The 20,620-nt window shown below is 33.4% G+C and overlaps 1 protein-coding gene across 1 annotated transcript in view; it reads right to left on the bottom strand.

Moving 5' to 3' along the window:
- Positions 1-20,620, bottom strand: part of LOC128985608 (helicostatins) — a 279,539-nt gene that overhangs the window by 11,063 nt on the left and 247,856 nt on the right. The window contains exon 2 of the mRNA XM_054405248.1: positions 6,772-6,823. The gene's annotated coding sequence lies outside the window, so the exon portion shown is untranslated. The remainder of the gene's footprint in view (positions 1-6,771; positions 6,824-20,620) is intronic.

The following is a 20,620-nucleotide window of genomic DNA, read 5'->3' as shown; positions in this document are numbered from 1 at the left end:
GTATTTTTGAACGGGGAATAAGAAATATAATTGTTGTAGTTGCTATACTTAATTAAAGTACAGTGTTCTTTCAAATTAACATTGATCAAAACTCTACGATTGACAAAATGTCAACCATGACGGGCATTTAAGATGTTACATTCTTTACCAAGCCTAACTACAGCAGTGGATTCTTTAAATTTGCTTCACGAGAAAATTATTCATGGTGACTAAGGGACGCTTTCACATAAAGTTCTTTACTTGGGTTATAACTCGCGACAATATTCTTCACTTTTCCTTATATAACCACAGACACAACGACGTGCCGTCAACGCAATAGCATCAGACATCTAATATCTTTATAATAAGCTCATCCTCTGTCGTACAGTACCGAAAATGCATTTGAAATACATATTTAAGCCGATAAATATAAAAATTCAAGTGCTACATAAATAACAGCTTAAAAGTGGGCCAAAAATTTCACTACTAATATAGATTATTGATAGGATCATGCAGGGTGTTACCGAACGAATGCACTTTCTATACAGTTTTTTATCCTACAAAAAAATGAAGTCTTCTTTTTATTTATGTGTAATGGTTTGATGTGACCTCTATCCACAATCCATTTTAGCAATAAATTTAAATTCTGTAATGGCTGATTGTAATTTAAATTAACTTTAAGCTAAAAAAAAAATGCTTGTCAACTTTCGTTAACAAATATTTGTTCATAAGTTTGGTTTATTAATGAGTTTTTTTACTACTCTATTCAAAGGCAAATTTCACCTGACGTAGGACTGAAACTTCCTCGACCATTACGTCTCCTGGTGTGGGAGGGCAGATTTTGACTCCTGGTGGAGAATCTCGGGATTTTGAGGGTAACGTCAACCAACTCAGACCAAAAAACGTGAGTGTAAGGATGAGTCAATCTTCAGGATAGGCCACCTTAATATGAACTCACTTTCAACAGGTTTTGAGGAGATGGCTTCTGTGGTACTGGACTTGAACCTGGACATTTTCGGTGTGACTGAAACGTGGCTCACAGAAAATATTAGCTCTGATGATGTTATATTGCCTGGATACTTGTTGTATAGAAACGACAGAAAGTCGGGCATATCTGCTAGTAGAGGGGGAGGTGTGGCTGTGTATGTAAAACGTGGTTTGAGTTTCATTCCTAAGACAGTTCATTTACAGTATCCTATGGAAAATGTTTGTGGTGTTGTCAATGTAAAAGGTAGAAAATTTTGCATATGTGTGGTATATAGACCTGGAGACACCCCTTACACGCATATCGAGCCTTTCCTTTTATCTGTGTTCCATGACATGATTTAGTTTACGGACAATATAATTGTAATGGGTGATCTAAATATAAATCTGCTAGATAATTCACAGCCAGATAGCCGCTTTTTAATCAAAAAAATCAATGACCTTCATCTACGGCAGCTAGTTGATAAGCCCACGAGAGTCACAAAAACATCGTCCACGCTGATCGATCATATGTTGGTGAACAATCAGATTGATTACTCAAGATGTGATGTTATAGACATGTCAGTAATTTATGATAAGCGTGGTGTCCGAGTCTCTGACCATAAATTGACTTTTTGTGACATACCCGTTAAGCATAACAGAACCACTGAAAAGGCAAAATATATCACTTACAGAGACTTTTCAAATTTTAATATAGAGAATATGATTGAGTGTGCTTCCCAGGTTAAATGGAACACAGTCCAAAACATGAGTGATGTAAACAATATATTAAACTTCATAACCACTGCTATTTTAGAAATGTTTAATCGAAATGCCCCATTAGTAACAAAAAGGGTTACTAGAAAGAAAGCACCGTGGAGAAACCAAAATATTATATATCTCACAAAGCAAAAGAACTTTTGGAAGAAAAAGCTAATGATTTCTAGAAATGACATGGACAAAGATCAATACTGTAGAGCTAGAAATGCTCTAAACAGTGCTATTAGAAGAGCCAAACGAAATTATTTCCAGAAAGAATTAGCAAAATGCTCAAATTCAAAGGATTTTTGGAAAAAAATTAAGATGAGTGGGGCAATTAAGGCAAAAAATGCTGAACTCCCATCATTTCTTATATTAGTAATCCAGATGAAATTAATAAACATTTTTCAATGATGGGAACTGGCTCTCAATTTCACTTTGAAACACTTGATTATTACTTAAATAACATTTCTCAGAGTGTAGAAAACACATTTTCTTTTAGAGCAGTAACAGTAAGAGAAGTAAAAGATGCCATAAACAAGATCACCTCTATGGCTGTTGGCATTGATGAGATAACGATCAGCATGATAAAGATGGTAAGTCCGTACTGTATTGAGGCCGTCACGCACCTGTTGAATGTTTCGTTGGCTACGGGGGTGTTTCCGGATGACTGGAAGGAAGCCATTGTCATTCCTCTGGCCAAAGTTGGTGCTCCCTCTTCTTTGGCCGATCTTCGCCCCATCTCTGTGTTACCCGCCCTCTCCAAGGTCTTGGAGACTATTGTTGTCTCTCAGTTGGTTGAGTTCCTGGAGTTGGAGTCAATAATTCCAGCAACACAATCTGGCTTTCGTTGGGGGTACAGTACTTCAACTGCTCTGTTACTGCTTTGTGATGATGTCATAAAAGCTAGAGCTGAAAAGAGGTGTACTTCTCTGGCAATGCTGGATTTTTCGCAAGCCTTCGACTCTATTGATCACGATCTACTGTTGGCCATGATGTATCACTACAGATTTGACCAGCAGGTAGTGTCGTGGTTTCACTCCTACTTGAACGGAAGATGCCAAAAGACCAAAGTTGGATCTGAGATCTCCGCCCCCATGCAAAAGTCCAAAGGAGTCCCACAGGGCAGCTGTCTTGGACCTGTCCTGTTAACTTTGTTTGCCGCATCTATGGGAAGAGATTTGCGTCATTGTCGGTTGTATTCATACGCTGATGATGCTCAGCTGGCTTTTCAGCATGACGCTGACCCAGCAAATCAGGCAGTCTCTGATTTCAATTCTGATTTGGATTCTGTCTTTGCATGGTCTATGTCCCATGGCATCAAGCTGAACAGAGACAAATGTTCATTGGTGACTTTTTCTGTCAGCAGGGTTGTTCGGTCCGAGCCCCTGTCTGGAGTATGCCTTGGCGGAATTCCGCTCAAAGAGTGTAAAGCTCCCAAGCTTCTTGGGCTTCATTTCGATCCTGAGCTCTCCTTTTCTGATCATGTGAGTTACGCATGCCAGAGAGCAATAGGTCGTCTGAGAATGCTGTACAGGCATCGTGACTTGTTCCCCAAACCCACCAAATTTCGGCTTGTGCAGGCACTTGTACTGTCTGTGTTTGATTACTGTCTTCCGGTGTATGGTAATGTTATATCACTGGGAGACATGAGTCGGATGCAGAGGGTGCAAAACATGTGCGTCAGGTACGTCTGCGATCTGCGAAAATTTGATCGAATTTCATCAGACCTCACATCTCTTGGCTTATTGCCTATGGCTGACCTGTGCCTTTTACGCACTTCCTGCATCATCCGGAGGGTACTGTCAGAGGAGAGACCTCAGTACCTGAAAGTAAGACTGAGAGCTCGCTCTGAGATGCGATCCCGATGCACACGGCAGGATGACATGCTGGAGATGCTGGATGCGCTGTGAGTCCGACCGTTGTGGGTTTTCTTATTTTGCCCCTAAAATCTGGAATAAATTGTCATCCAGGACTGAGCCAGGGGTGTTGGACAGTGAAAAGTCATTTAAAAAATATATAACAAATGGTTTGAAGAATGGTAAAATAATTAGGAATAGAGAACATATTTTAATTTTTAATTAGCCTAACTTAAGATTTGAGAGTTGCTTTTGTTTTATATTATTTATTTATGTTGACGTGAGTTGTTTTGAAAAACATATGTTGTAATATGAAAAACGCTCAAGAATAAAGACGATTTTCATTTCATTTCATTTAATTTCATTTCATTTCATTTCATTTCATTTCATTTCATTTTATAAAATATTACCAAGAGTTGGTAAATATACCTTTTGAATATAGATACAACAGTACCTAAATCGTAACAATTGCATCGTAAATACCAAAGTTGATGGCATTTTACTGGTATTAATAGTTTACAGACTGTTTACTTGTAACAGACACGTCAGAATTCAAACCAAACTATTGCCAAAAAGTTAACGCAAATAACAAACTTTTCCCCAAAGGTTATAATAATGACTTAATGACTTTAATTGTTCACAACAACCATATTGAACAACTGAATATATCGGCCATAGTAAAGATTGTGATTATTGTTTTGATTTCTTTATTCGGTGCAAAAAAATCGTTCAAAGCGATTATACATTTAAGATAAACTTATCAGTTTAAAAAATTCCATTGACAGTAGCCTTGAAAATTACTTAGTAACTACTCTACAGTAACATTGTCTACCTACAGCAGTTCTTCTATATATCATTAGGAACATAACCTAGGAGAAACTGGCGATTTCCGTATGAATTCCAGGGTAAAAAGTTGTACTTAGTGAGATAAAGGATTATTTTTCATTTTCGCAATATTTTTATAACCCATTTATTAATTAATGTCCAATTGGCACATTACATATACTTCTTAGTTTGGCGACACATATCCAAAATTCATGCCGTTTTTTTTTGCAACTCCATCCTACTCCATCTTAAAATTTCTTAAGACAGCTATAAAAATAACGGAATTAGACCCGCAAATAGTACAATAGAAAATACTTAAGGAAATTTTACTAAAATTGAATATAAAATAGAAGAATAAGAAGATAACCTTCTTGACAAAGCTAATGCCAAGGCTCTAGGCTATTTAAACACAGCAGAGTAATTAACTGTATGAAACCCCGTAGACCTAACATTGTTACTGACAAATCGTCTGCCGTTCCCCATATCTGCCTTCAATAGTTCCATCAGGGAACATCGATTCGTTGAACAGCTTCAAATGATTTCGTAAAAGACGTAAAGTTGTTTTACAACTTAAATTGTCAATGATATCTCAGTATAAATACTGTTTGTTATCTTGACTGCAAATTATGGGCTACATTATGGATCCCCTACCACTTATATCGAATGTTGACATTGCAACTGTATTCTTCGTAGTTCGCCCATCTAAGCCGTACAACAATCTTTTCTTATCATTGGCCCACGAGAAGAACAAAGAGCAAACATTGTTCGACTTTATGCATGCAATTCCCTAGTAATCCAGAGCGCTAAATGACCTCGTAAACAGTTTATCACTGTTCATTACGGGTTACGGCTTGTTCTTGGCCGTAAATTGGGACGGATAAGCTGCTTTAATGCTTAATTGATAGCGCTATCTCATTAAGTCAATTTGTATCCGTCGGAATTATGCGATTCTTAAAGATTGATGCCATTATTACTGCTGAGGTCCTGCAGTTAAGCAAACCTATTTAAATTATTCACCTACAGTTGTTTTTTTTTTTTTTTTGTTTCGATAAAGATGTTCATATATACTGTAGCTTTTATTGAATGGATTTCTTAATACAGGAAAAGTTCTCTTCGCCTAAAATACCTATAACTTTTTCCACAATGGTTGAAGGTTAAAAATACCTACGTGTAAACATTGAGTTCCGGCATTTTCACAAAAAAAATTGTCAATATGAGTAATTTGATCCAGAGTCTTCAGAACAAATTGTGCGCGCTCTAAAGATCAGACCAGCCTACCTGTCTAAAAGATGTTTGAACTACACTGTGATTCTGCCAGTACTTTTCCACAGGATTATCTAGCATAAATAAAAAAACGCATAGTAAGAACAATTGCTAGAGAACCCTACTTATCACATTGTAAACCGATCTTTATACAACTGAATATACTCACACTGCTGCTCTGTTCATTCTTGAGTCTGCAGTGACAATTAAAAGGAAGCCAGAACATTTTCCAAAAAATCAACAAATCCATAACTATTCAACGAGGCAGAAGGAAATGTTACATGTACCACAAGTTTCATCCAGTTTAGTGAGAGATGGACCAAGACCTACATGCATAAGAATTTACAATAAAATTCCAGCTGCCATAAGGGAAATTTAAGATGCGGAGAAGTTGAAATCCAAGTTTAAAGAATATTTAACGACTAGGCCTTACTACTCAGTAGAAGAGTTCTTAAATCAAGAATAGGCCAAAACTTTGACGACCATGGCACACCCGTGCTACTAATGGGATACCTACAAGTATCAAGTAAGCAAGTATCAAGTAAGTAAGTAAGCCTACAAATAAATTCCCGCATTTCTTTTAAGTAACTACTTGAATTTCTCCTCACTTTTTTAATATAACCAAAGGCAACATTTCTTTAGGTCCCTTGAAGTAAAAAAACATAACTAATTATCGATTCACACTTGACATATAAGTGTAAGACATTTGAAAAAGTATTTTTTATAATTTTTCTATGTTTATAACAAAACATATTCAACACAATTATCTTATGTACATAACACTTACTTAATGGGGTTTTTGTAGAACATTAATCAAATTTGTGGACTGTGTTTCTCTGTCCCTCGGATAAAAACAACTTAAACAGATTTAGTTGTTTGTTGGAGCTGTTTCTGCCCCAAATCTAGTTAACTCTCGCCCTTTTGAGATTCCATTACTGCCTGAACACCTTCGACGATTGCATTTAACCGTGGGCATCCTTCCTACCCACATTCTTAAATTAAGTCCGTTAATCTACCTAATATATTTAGGTAACATTCTACTATGGCTTAAAACTCTTTAGTAAATAAAGGAAAACTATGGTAGTAGTTTTATACAATTGGTTCTGTTAATAGTTTATCTTACCTTGTTTTGTTATGTTGATGATGTTATCCTACAAAATTCTCTAGCGTTTTATCTGAAAAACAAAACAACAATGTTAATATTCCTTAAAATCTCAACATTGTACTTTTGTTGTAAACATCATTTAACACATCAATAGCTGTACAAGAAATACGAGGAATATGATTTAAAACTCCTTAAGTGACTATTATGTAAACAAGTTTTATCTCAGTGAATTTTATTAATGATTTAGTGATAAATTTGACCGATTTCCGAATTTTTGGTTCACGCTATGAAGATTTCTCGTTAACTCGAGCCATCTTGCTGGATGAAGAATATCCTATCCTTGTAGCTATGAATACATTGAACTTTTACGACTTGTTCAATGAAGACACAAAATTCTTCTCATCAAAAATGTATAGAGATTACCTGAGAAATATCAGTACAGTATGATTAAAATATCACCGGAATTGAGACCAAAATACTAAGCTTATATTTTGTGTTGTCTTTATTTTACTGAAACATATTTATATTAAAACTAATTTACACTTAGATCTACGATCAGTATTAATAAAATTTGAATGGTGAGTACTTAGGAAAGCTGATACAGGATCTTAAGACTTATGTTAGTAGTTAATTAAAAAATCCAAAATTCCATTTGAAATTCACCAAAAATTTGTATATCTGTATTCATAAACCAAAGTCTACATAAATTAAACAAAAATCTTGTAAAGTGAATTCGTTTGCTATATAGAGTGTTCAGTAAGTAAACAATAAACTCCGGGACTGGTTTTATGGGTAAAAATAAAAGATATACTCCTTTTTGTATTATTTACAACAACGGTTATCTTTGGGACGTTTTAAACCAATCTTTATGAAAAATATTATGGTAAGAGAGTCATATCTTAGAAATAAATTCGACTTGGTCAAAAGTAATTTTTTTAATGGTGGCCTCTTCAAGTTTTCAAAGTCTAATTTCATGAAAACAAGTGACTGAATAGTAATTTTATAGGAGATAGCTTTTGTAAGAATACTGTATATTTTGATAGTTTTTGTATTTAGTGTAGTATAATTACACACAAGTGGGTGGTGTAGTTGTACCTCAGTGTGCGTTAATATCAGCGAAACTTGCCTTGTAGTGTGGTCATACATATGCATACCTGGTTGGACATGTACCACTACTAGTACAAAGGCACCATCACACATTGAAAATATATGATACATCGCATACATAATCAATTATTACGTATTTAGTGTTTTTTTTTTACACTTGCCAGTTTTTACACACAACAAAATTCTTAAATTTTTTTCAAATTTTTTTTAAATTTTATTGGAGTATGGATTAAAATTTTTGCCTTAGGGTGGAAGGCCTGGTTCCTAATAAACCATAAAAAGTTGTTTTTCCAATTAACAATAACTTGGTCGTCCGATACCACAATGATAATTCAAAGCCAACTTTAAACTGTACGCTATATAAAAAGTTGGATTGAACTCATATGGACCATATAAGTTAAAGGCGACTAAGTTAGAAGTAGTTGCAACTAAGGCCTAAGGTTAGAAGAGATGATTAATCTAGGTAATTTTTAATTCGTTACAGTCCACGGTAAAGGGTGATGCCTCCACTCCAAAACCGCTTATTGCGAACCCAATATTGAAAGCCCCCTTCACCCCAGAGACGGGTACACTCCACGGGGCTCTACCCTCATTCAAGTGTGACGCTTAACTTGAGACTCGCACACTTAACTTCAAGACTATCTAGACATATAATTCAACTATGTGCATCCTATAAATAAAAACTTGTGTTAGGAATACAACAAAATTGCATTATTCCAATCATACATTTTTCTCAAACATCCTTTCAACCCGTTTAAAACCTTGTTACTAAAGTTGTAAAGTAACAATTTTTTCAACAATTTTAGTCTCTGTTTGAACGTTTCTGGTTTCATAAATATTTTCCTGGATATATTTACTGAAACTATGACTACCTGGAGCTGTTACTTGTAGAAAGGTGTGAAATGACAACGACCTGAGTAGTCTTATGTCGGTCGTCTTGGCGTTGTAAAACGTAAAACTTTTAGAGGGCATCTTACTTTGTACTAGCACAAACCAACATTAACACATTGCATTTTAACATTCGAAAGAAAAAAATCATGTTTAAATATATATGCACTGCACATTATCTTTATTGGATTTATTTAATTACATTTGTAATTATTGTATATTAATTATATTCTGAACCCATGTTTAGGTTCTGCCATAAACCTAATGTTGCTTTGTCATGATGTATAAAGCTCCAGAGACTATGTAAACGTTTGTTGCTTGTTTGAGTTAAGTTTGGAAAATATTGTCTCAGTTGAAATTCGTAGGTTACACTTATAATTAAGCTTGATGACGAGGCTAATCGAGAAATATAAAATAAGACTCTTATGTATCTGCTCAATTTTGTGGACGCCTCTGCGAACTCCACCTAGTTATTATTGTTTACATTAATTTGTTATGGTTTTAATGTTAGCTCTAATTCCAAATAAAAAGGCAATTACGTTTTTTTTCTTTTTATTAAAACAACAACATAATAACATGACAATAACAAATTACACAATTTTATTATCTTTTCCATACCTTCGTTAAAGGTGGCAGTGACGTCTCCTTTTCCTTGGTTTTCATAAGTTTTTATTTTTTTCTGGTTTTTCTGGTTTTATTTGCCTTCCCTTAATAACTATTGGCGGCAATGACGCCCTTGCTCTTAACGGCCGTAGCCTTTAGGCAGTTACTTGTTTTTTTGTCATTTACCTTAATTGGCACTTTTGCCAAAGGTGGCAATGTATTTTTACTATTTCTCATTTTCTTCAGATGAAGTTGTACATTGCCATTTTCAGTCTTCAGAGATTTGTTATAACTCCTATCAAGTGCGAAACAATTTTTGTTTTGCAGATGGCGGGAGTTTGCTGTCGCTTAACATTCTAATGGCGGGAGTTTAGTTTCAGCGTCAGCTGTGAAGTGCCGAAATGGACATAACTAGGGCAGATTATTGTCACTGAAGTTTTCCATTGTGTTCCCCTTCAGCGTTTGAAAACCGAGAGCTTTCCATTAGTTAAAAGCTTCATTGTTTAAAACTTAGCATTCATTTAGGGACACTATACGACGAAACAAGAGAATTATCCGAGAATTCTTTCATTTTATTTGAAGTAGAGTGATCAGTTACAAAAATGTTTGCATTTCTTGTTTAATTTAGTGAAGCGCTTGACAAAATTAAGTATTTACATCGTGATGATGTTTCAGAAGGTTCCTAGTGTCATAGACTTGTTTAACAAATTTTTCACTATGGAAGTTTATGCTTTTGGTATTAGGTTTATTTTCCTTTTATCGTCTAACATTTATCTAGTAAAAACTTATATGTATGTTTTAGAAAGTGGCTTAAGAGGGTTCTACCTCTTCAATTCAAGATGCTAATATTTCTAAACATGCCTCTACGTTACAAGCTCTCAACAACTAATTAGTTTCCAATCATTGTGTGCTTTTTTTGTTTAAAACTATTATTTAGAAGCTAAAATCAGATGTTCAAAAGACTAATTTACGGATTTTAAAAATGATTTTGTAAATACTTGAAACAATTACAAAGTTTCATTTTATCCAGGGCATAGTTTGGATCTTTGTGTCTGTTTTACAGTTTATTTCATCGATAAACACTTTAATAATGCATCGAGGTTCTTTTCATAGGACCATGTTTATGTGGTAACCAGCAAGCGGGTGGAACCCTCCTAAGCTATATTTACCCATAACTTTTTTCTTTAACAATACATCGTAAATGTAAATCCAATTAAAGATTATTCAAACGAAATAATCCCCTAATATTTTAAGGAGTTAACGAAGTAAACTGAAACGAAAACTTGTAGAAGTTCTTTGTGCGGAGAAATGAAATGTTTAATCAGATGGACTTCTTTCTACAACTACTCAGTTAACAATGGTGCAAACGAGTAAGCGAGGATTCCCACTCCTACTTCTATTATTTAAAAAAAATTTTCTTAAAGTAACGAAATATACTTTTGACTTATTTCTTTTAATTGACTTATTAATTTTCGGTGCGTTAATTTTGATGTCTTTGATCTATGTTTTTATTAAGGAAATTGAGATTGACAATCTAAATTTGTAAACTATTTACAGAACAATTCAAAAACATGATAATTTAATGTGTATAAATTAAGGTTACGTTTAACCTGACAGCAGATAGACGGAATTCTAAATTGTATTTAAAACCAACAACTCAGCTAACTACAAAACTATGACTACGGTTGGACCTCACTAAGACTTATGTTTTAATAATAACCTAAGTTAAAAAGATGAATGTCGTATTTCGATTGTTGAGACTTAGTGATAAAATGATATACCTAAGTAAAAATGAGGGACCAGTAAAAAAAAGTAAAGTAAAATTGTTTAATAATTTATTTAATTTTAATTATATTTTTTAGTTGTATCGTATTGTGTCGATTTATTAGTTTAATTTTCAACTTATCGTAATGAATACTATTTAAGTGTTTGCATCACAGTTATCGGAGTTTGACTCCTCCCCTCTTTGATGGCAAGTTATTCTCCGAGGTGACAGTTGTGTTGGTCTGTGATTTGGATGTGCGAAGGTAGTTTTGTGGTCGGAGGTCACAACCGAGGTCGCGGTCACAATTTGGTCACGACCACTGATTGTTGTGGGTAAACTGTTTAGTGCGGGTCAACCCCACAACGCTCCTGTTGTCTCACTAAATGTTATTACTTTCTACTTTGGACACTTTCAGTTGTTTTTCTTCAGGGTAACTATTAGTTAGTCTTTAGGCTATAGACATGAATGGTTTTACATTCTGTGTACAATATATGTAAAATATATATTTTAAACTTGTTGATATGATCCGCAAATATATTCCCTAGTATTTTATAAAATACCCTGAAAATTGATGTTTTATAATCAGATTACTCATTATTTGATACTTTTCATAGTTCGTTTCCAAAATTAGTGCATTCAAAGGTGAAATCTGAAATTACTCCTTTGAGAATTGCCAGTACAGTACTAATTTATTAAATTTATGTTGTTGTAAATATAAGTTCTTTTGGTAGTGTACTGACAAAAAAACAAAGAAAAGTATAGTCTTTAAGTTTAAAAATATAGTTGGAGAAACAGCATTTAGGAATTCAAATAAGCTGAGAAATTTGTAAACTTATGCAGTAAATTACAATAAATATTCAATGCGACTCTACTTAAATAACACTATGAGAAATGTAAGCTTTGTTTGTTTAATACAACATTATGTTAAACATGTTGAAGAGAGTGTCGACATTCCAATCAATGAGTCAAAATATCTCTTCGCGTAGTTCGAACTTTGATGTAGTGTTCCTAACAATAACTTTATACTGTCAGACGTAATAAATCTGAATAGAATTGGATCACTACGATTTAGTTCAATTTATCTTAATGGGGTTAAAATTAATTTCTATACAAAAAATCTTGTTAATAAGAACAGACTCGGGTATTAGACATTCGTAGTTTGATCATTTTAACAATCATAATGGATAACGCTTAATATATTCTTTCTTTATTAATTGTATCATGTCTATATGTATATTGCCAGGTTGTGACTCTAGAGTTGATCTCAATTGATCACCTTTGGCAGTAGACTGGACTCTCTCATTGTTAATCCAGCTGTTATATTGTAAAGCTTTGGGTCTGAGAAACACACAACAAAACACACGCTTTAAAGAAAGAAGAAACAATACTACACGAAATATTGAATCAAAACATTGATTTCACAATTTTTTCAACGCCACAATGAACAATGTGCATTAGGTGATAAAGCGGATGAGACAATGTATACCTGACTGAACATGGCGTTACTTTATACAAAATATCGGGAACAAAACATATTTCAGATCCAGATCAAGGGTAGATATAAAGACAAATAACTACCACTTGTGAAAGGGTTGGTCACTGGCACCAGGCCATCACTGCTGCTGCCATATTAATTTATTTATTTTTTCAGCACAAGTAGTAGAAGCTTATTCGGTCTGACCGTTGGCGCATCCCAAAGTACAATAAATTCTATTCCTATTCTATTCTATTCTATGACAAATGTAATTTCAAAATAGCTTTTAAAAAAGATTAGGTATAATATTCTAAAGTGGGTGTATACTGTATATCCTCTCTAATCAGAAAGGATTTGTTTTTTTGTTCTTAGTCTTAATTATAACTGGTCTATCAAGAAAGTCAAGAAAGAACTATTTATAGTCCCAATGGGAGACAGATAGTGAATAGGGTTGGGACAAATCGCTTGACTAAAATAAGATTTATTAGCAAGAAATTGAATTAGGAAAAATGTTTATATTTTTTATTTAATGAATATAAACACAATTTAATTTTTAGTTACTGAAGCTTCCATTGCAAACTGAATGTTAGCTTCAGTCATGGTACAAAGACAGTCCAAGTTGTATTTGTAAGGCTACTGCTTGAGATGAATGACCTGCATCTACAAACTTAGCCGTATTGACATAAGACCAAGTTCGAGCCAAACTGCTAAGATAGATCGCCATATTGCAAACACCAAGCTTGGTTTGGTACGTGTTATATAATTCAAACAACTCTGGAACTAGTTTCAACACGTTAAAGGTATTGGTTATTATATTATCGTGTTTTTTAATTTTGAAAATTCGAGTGTTTTGTTTTAACTGTCAATGTCGTTTTCACAAAATTAATTTATGGATTTTAGCACAGAAAGTATTTTCCTGAGGAGGTATGATACTCACATTTTTTTCTTCATAAACAGGCTTTATATATGAAGCTTTAGACAGGCTACTAACCATTAGGTTTTTCGTAAACCTAAATACTGTAAAAGCAACCACTAACCCATACATGCTTTGGTAAGTATTAAAATTTAAAAACAATATGGTTTACTTAGAATATGCTATATGCTCTATAAGTATTACAAGTAACATATTTTCTCTTCACGTTGTACTGTAATAAGCTATTCATTATTTTCAGTATTTCCTTTTACTTATATGCCTACTCTATACATAGTACTCTATACATAGAAGTTCTATATTGTTTTAGTCAAAATTTCAGACATTGAGTTTTGGGTGGGGATATCTGTATTGCGTCCCTGAACCCAAAAAGTTATTTAATTTTTATAAGTGATATCTGTGTGCGAGTGTGTGTTTTTTTGTAAGTCTCTATGTGTGTGTGTGGATGTGTACAGAGCTACAATCCACATCTGAGGTCCTATTTTGAAAACAAATTCTAACTTCAATTTAGTATGTTATAATACTTTTAACTCAGAATAAAATGGTACAACTCTAATTCTATAAAAATTACAGTTAAAAAGTTATAGCAACTTTTGTGATTTTCACCATAAAATATCATAGTTACATCTACCGCTTATCCATGATAAAGGTTGTTGACAAGCTAATTGTCGAAAGTATGTGTCAGATTGCTGATACCGTTAATTTTAAATAAATCCACGTAGGAGGATAATATTACCAAAGTAAATCTCTTCGCAATTATTACTAAATACCGTATTGGCACTGAGTATTTTCATATAAAAGAGAGCGGTAAAAGTTAAAATGAACTTGATGTTTGTGTTAGCCGAAGTAATCTGAGATTTTCTGTTCATTATAAGGATTCAACTCTTGCTTGGGTTGTTGACTTTGCATTTTTATATCAGGGACTAGGTTATTCTAAATGGGAAAACATTATACAATTACTTAATTTGATTTTGAAAAATGTTATACTGTATTTGACGTAAATGCAATTTTTCTTTTATATTGGGATCACTACCAGTTTCTTATCTTAAACTTGTGAATGAGGTTTAGGGGCATGATTAGTATTAAACAACAAAAGTCGGCTTTAATGCTAACCAGGCTAAAATGTTTTGTTTATCTTACATGCATGGATATTTAGGCAAAGCTCATGACTTACGATGATTGATAAATCTTTATAGAATCATCTGATCGTTTTCATAACACTTTGCATTACTTAAGTTTCATCAAATTTATTTTTATTACGACCTTTATAACCCGATAATAACATTATAAAAGAAATGACACGAATGGAAAAAATGCTAAGGCTTTTAGGTATAATGTAATATTAATATGAAAATATCAAAGGATTGTAACAATATCCTTTCGTTAATGGAATCATAAAATACGTCTACTTAAAATTGCATTAGGTTAGGCCTCTTGGGTCAATCCCGCTTTACATGACTCTTCCATGCATTACATACAACATCCGTGCATTGATAGCTTGTACCATTCCGAAATAACGAAAAACTTGAAACAATCACATAAAATGTAAGAGCATAGCTTTGAAAACTGTTAAGTATAAGCTCTGTAGTTTTTTATATATTTACTTTAGTTCACTTGAATTTCATCCTTTCGTTAACATCTCTTGTTTGCCTGTATTTATTTATGTCTTAGCTGCAAATTGACAAGATCTATTGCAAGCATGTGTGATAAACAAACAATTCAATCTTAACGTATACAGTGTTAATTTAAGACTGACCTCTCAAAACTTTGAGATTAAAACTTTCAATAATTGATACCCAAACACCCAATTATCAGCTGTTTATTTTAAGTGCAATTTTTGACGGCTTAAAGACAAAGTTGCGTGACTAAAAACTACATGTGTTGATGACCGTGAACTGAATGTCTTTAACTTCGTTTCCTCGATAGAATAAATTCCAGCATTCTGAATGAAACGGTCGTTTTATAAAGCTTAGTATAATGGCAGGCCCGGGGCCATCAAACGAAGGTACCTTCCCTCTAATGTTCATTTCAATTCTGAAAGGTCAGAGAATACTTAAGTCGTTGAATTGTCGTAATTGTATTTTATACTTTAATTGGCTTATCAATAATTGACTGTTTTATTTTTTGTATTTAAAAAAATAGATTAAATGACAGTAACACTAACAATTTGAACGGATATACGATTGAAATAAAATAAAATCTATGAAATAAAGGTAGTATTACATTGGATAAATTAACAGTATCGCCATGTATTTTTCTGCAATATTGTTTCTCTTTTGTTTGGTAGCTTACACATACTTTAATCTAGTGAGATTGTCCTAAAAAAAATTATGTTCGACCAAAACTATTACGTTGAACAATAATTGTTAGCTCAAAAGTATTCAAAATTTTACATCGTAGAAGATATTTAACATGGAACACACTTAAACACAAGATATAGTACAGTGTTTTCAAGCTACTTAGTAGGTACTACATGCGGACATATGCCACAGCTTCATTCAAATCCATTTAAGAATTGGTGATTCACCGCCCAAAAAAGCGGTGTACTGTTAGTGATCCTCCTTACAAAAAATTGAAAAGTATTACAGAATTATTAACCAAAGATATAACGACTCAAAACTCCTCGTTAATCTAAAATCAACCCCTTAATTAACAATATATTTGGAGCAAACCTTACTAACTCATAGATGAACTTAAGGTCGGCGAGACATTCTTGGATCACATTAACTTTAACATAAATGATAGCCTTATTGTACCAGTATATAAAAAAAGTCATACCCAGATGTGACGAGGAATTCATTTTTGCAGTAATGCGTGAATTGACAACAACAACAGAGTTCTTACTTGACCTACGGAGATAGCTCGTGAACCCCCGAGGACACTAACCTGTTGGGATTTGGGATTTTCATGCAAACTGTGGGAAATTGACGCTTCTATAGCCTGAACACGGAACGGGACTAATTTCATTTTGAGAACGCAACACAAAACAACGTTGTGGTGTTGTAAGATCCAAAACCCTTAGAGAGCATCCTACTATGATCAATCACAAACAAAAACTAACGCACTGCCCTTGAGTACGTAAATAGGAACATCTAAAAAAAAATTAATGGATTACAAATAGCATTTTACGTTTCTACAAACTCACAAATTTACAGATGTATCATAGTTAGTTACACATTTTCAGTTTTTATCGAGAGTATCAAAATTACTTGCTTGAATGGGACTTCTATTGCGCCTACTTCAACGGTAAATCCTAGTTGAATATTATGATGTAGTGGGATCAAGAAGTTTCTTGAAGTGAAGCCTGTAGGAAACAGTCGCACTTCAACGGTCATTACTGACTACCGAGAATTGGATACTACTGCGTAATACTCTGTAGGGACTTTGATAGAAGTCCAAGTTAGATTGTCCATTATACAGTGTGTAAATTAAGTATTGAAACAAATCTGTATTTTTAAAACCGAAATAGATAGAAATATTCTGTTTGTAGCAATAATTGTTAACACATGTTCCGCAATTTTTATATCAAAATTATTTTGTAACCCTCCTAACAGGGTAGGGGGTAGGGAGTGACTTATTTTTTTCAAATAGCAACCCATATTGAGTGACCCCTCATTTTAAAGGGTTTGTCACAAGAAACACAATGACGCAAATCCGAGGTGAATATCCCACCCCTAGCCAAAATGGCGGGTATTCCAAAATGGGTGCTTTTTCACATAAATTAAATTTTGGAATACCCGCCATTTAGGCTAAGGGTGAAATATCTACCTCGGGTTTGCGTCATTGTCTTTCTTTTAACAAACCCTTCAAAAAGAGGGGTCACTCAATAGGGGTTATTATTTTTTTTAATAAGTCACCCCCACCCCCACCCAGTTAAAGGGGTTGACAAATATTGTTGATGTAAAAAATTGCGGAACTTATGTCAACAATCAATTCGACAAACAGAATATTTCTATCTATTTCGGTTTTAAAAATACAGATTTGTTTCCATTATTTGTGAAATTGGAGCTTTTTCACAAACAGTAAATCAAATTTTAGAATACCTGCCATTTTTGCTAGGGGTGAGATATCCACCTCGGGTTTGCTTCATTGTGTTTCTTTTGGCAAATCCTTCAAAATGAGGATCACTAAATAGGGGTGCTATTTAAAAAAAAAAATAAGTCAGCCCCTACCCCTACCCTGATATGGGGGTTAAAAATATTTTTGATGTAAAAAATTGCAAAACCATTGTTAACAATTCTTGCCACAAACAGAATTTTTCTATCTATTTCGGTTTTAAAAATACAGATTTGTTTCAATACTTAATTTACACCCTTTATTTTTGCGTAAAACCTAGTGGCTTTTTCGTTATTATCCATAGCCGTATTGTGTAAACATTTAACATCTATACATTTGTCTATTATATACAAATACATGATAGTTTAGTGATCTCATTTCTGTATCATAGATTCAATTGAGTGGTTGTTTTGTGACTTAATATGGTTTAGACAAAAAATTGACATCTTACAATTGTGTGCATATTAGCACCATTAATACATGCTTAACCTGTCAAAAAACTATGTACAATAAGGAACCATTAATACTTAGTTGGGTACATAAGACAGGAATTTCCCTTATCATTTTGTTGGCTGATAATTTGTATGCTTAGAAATGTTGCTCAGCTCGTTAAAACCCTATGACATTGTCATTATGTCATAATTTGAAAAAGTAAAACTATTTCTTGAAACGTGTAGGTCTATAGCAAATTAATTCATGTAATACACAAGGACCTGATTAGAGTAGTAACACTTTCTTTGAGTTTAAAATTAATTTACTAGACAAAATAATGCTGATCTTTTTGTTTAAAATAATCTTTGAAATATTATTTTGTATTTCTTTAAATTGCATTGATATTTAAAGTTTCAAACGTTCATCTCTTATAAAGCTAAGAGGTACTTAAATGAGAAAATGCTCAGCATTGCTAAATTGCCTGTGGATTCTTATCAAAGCTTTTTATTCTTATATCTTCAACATCCCTTTGGAACAGATTGTATCGCTACCCTTGGAACCGCTCCAAAACCTCTAAAAACCTTTTTCAGTCTACAATATTCTCTTTTTAGTCTTCACCATAAAAATATTAAGAGAAACAAAAACTAGATTCAACAAAAACCATATTTAAATTAACCAAACTAACTTTCAGGTTAATTGTAAGAATGGGTAATGTGGCTCGGATATTCCTGATTACATAAAGAATTTTTCATTTCATTTGAACTGTTACCTAAACTCGTTTAATGTAAAGTGAATGCAGATGCGTTCTCAAATAGAATAAATAAAATTTCGATTCCTACGTGCTTTGACCCTTAAATTTCAAACAATGTATGATCATAATCATTATTGAAACCCATTTAAGAAAATATGAATCGCTTATATAAAGTCGTCTTAAACTTAGAGGGAGTTTTAGGGATAAGAGAAGAAGATTAAATTACACGACGAAGCGTTTATTATTTCCGAGTGCCGTGAAATGGTTAGGTGCAGGTTAACAAGGAATGAAAGTGACACCGGCTTAGACCCACCTTCCTTCCTGTTGTTTCCATAATATGGTTCGTATACCGTACTTCTAACCGCTAACACTTGGGTCAAAGACTTATTGGCAAATTACGTTCATCATGACTCAGTTTCAAACTTAGTTCAAATAATGTATACAAATCTTTTTGTATTAAATTTTATTAAAAGAAACCTTAATATAAATTGTATAGAGTCAAGTTGAATTTTCGTTGAACGTTTAGTGGCAACATAAAAACATTATAAATTACAGTTTTAAATGGACCTTTTATAACTGGTCCATCAGGAATCGTTATCCCTAGTAAACCAAACTGTCGCTTATAAAATGGGCATTAAATAATGAACACATTCATTTGTAGTCTGAGGATAAATTTGTATGGGTGAAACCAGCTCAGTGGTTAGAGCGGGAGACTTCTGCTCTTGGGTCTCAGGACAAAGTCCTGACAGTCACCAACGGTTTTGGGTTTTGTGATAATGGCATGAAAGTGCAGTCTAGGGTCAATCTAGAAAACAAAATACCCTATGTATCACGTGCACTTTCTCCGTATAGAGAATCCATTCCACTAAATGGTATGGATTAATAATTTAACTTATAGCTATTTACAGATCAATTTACAGTTTTCAGCCGATCATATTTTAGATAACTATTCTAGATCGATACACGACGCATTCAGTTGTTTTCAATCATGTCAGGTTAATAAATGGGGTATCAGCTCTTGTTTTTAGTTGCAGTATTGGTTGGTATCTATATAATAAGAATCCTAATTATATAAACTATATTGTAAATGTATATGAGCTGTGAATTTAGATTTTTTCACACCTAAATAACTGCACTAGATTCCTTCAACACCAGTGACTGGATAATCATTAGTTGACAATAATGTTAGATGTTACTAGCAGAAGGTTGACTATCATGTTTTATTTCAAATAAGCATAACAAATTGCACTGTTTAAAAAGGTGAAGTTTTGTTGTAAAATTAAGTGTAAAATTAATGTCATATCAAAGTAAGGCTTTCATATATTTTTTCTTGCAAAGTGAACGGTTACACGGTTATGGTTGAAATCCCTCGTAACCAAAAGTAAACACTACTAGAAAATACAACATCCAACATATATGTATTTGCAAAAAAACTTACATGTACCTAATTTAGGGAATAATCATAACTAGGATCGAAAGTGGCATTTTCCGGCTTGTGCTCAAGTTTTTGTGTGAGGCGAAGCCAAACACAGGAAACTCCAATTTCACGTACGAGGCGGAGCCAAGGACGGGAATGATGGAGAAAATGCCGGTAAATAACTTTCGGTACGAGTTTTGAACGATAATTTTCATCACGACGCAAAATACACAAACAGAGAATAATAGACCTCGCTAATATTAAAACTATTTTATTTCTCAATTAATTTTTTCAACATCAAAAAATAAATAAAATCTTCTAAAAGGAAACCTAAGTATATTTCTCAAAAAGGTTTTTAACATCAAAATTAAAGAATAAAACAACTTTTAAAGATACATACAGGGGATTCAAATCGTAAAATAAACCATAACCAAACACTAGTG

The sequence above is a fragment of the Macrosteles quadrilineatus genome, unplaced genomic scaffold (genome assembly GCF_028750875.1).
Source record: "Macrosteles quadrilineatus isolate MER2022 unplaced genomic scaffold, UCM_ALF_1.0 Scaffold_2__2_contigs__length_208266976, whole genome shotgun sequence".
NCBI lineage: Eukaryota > Metazoa > Arthropoda > Insecta > Hemiptera > Cicadellidae > Macrosteles > Macrosteles quadrilineatus.
This window is presented reverse-complemented; position numbering and strand designations above follow the sequence as displayed.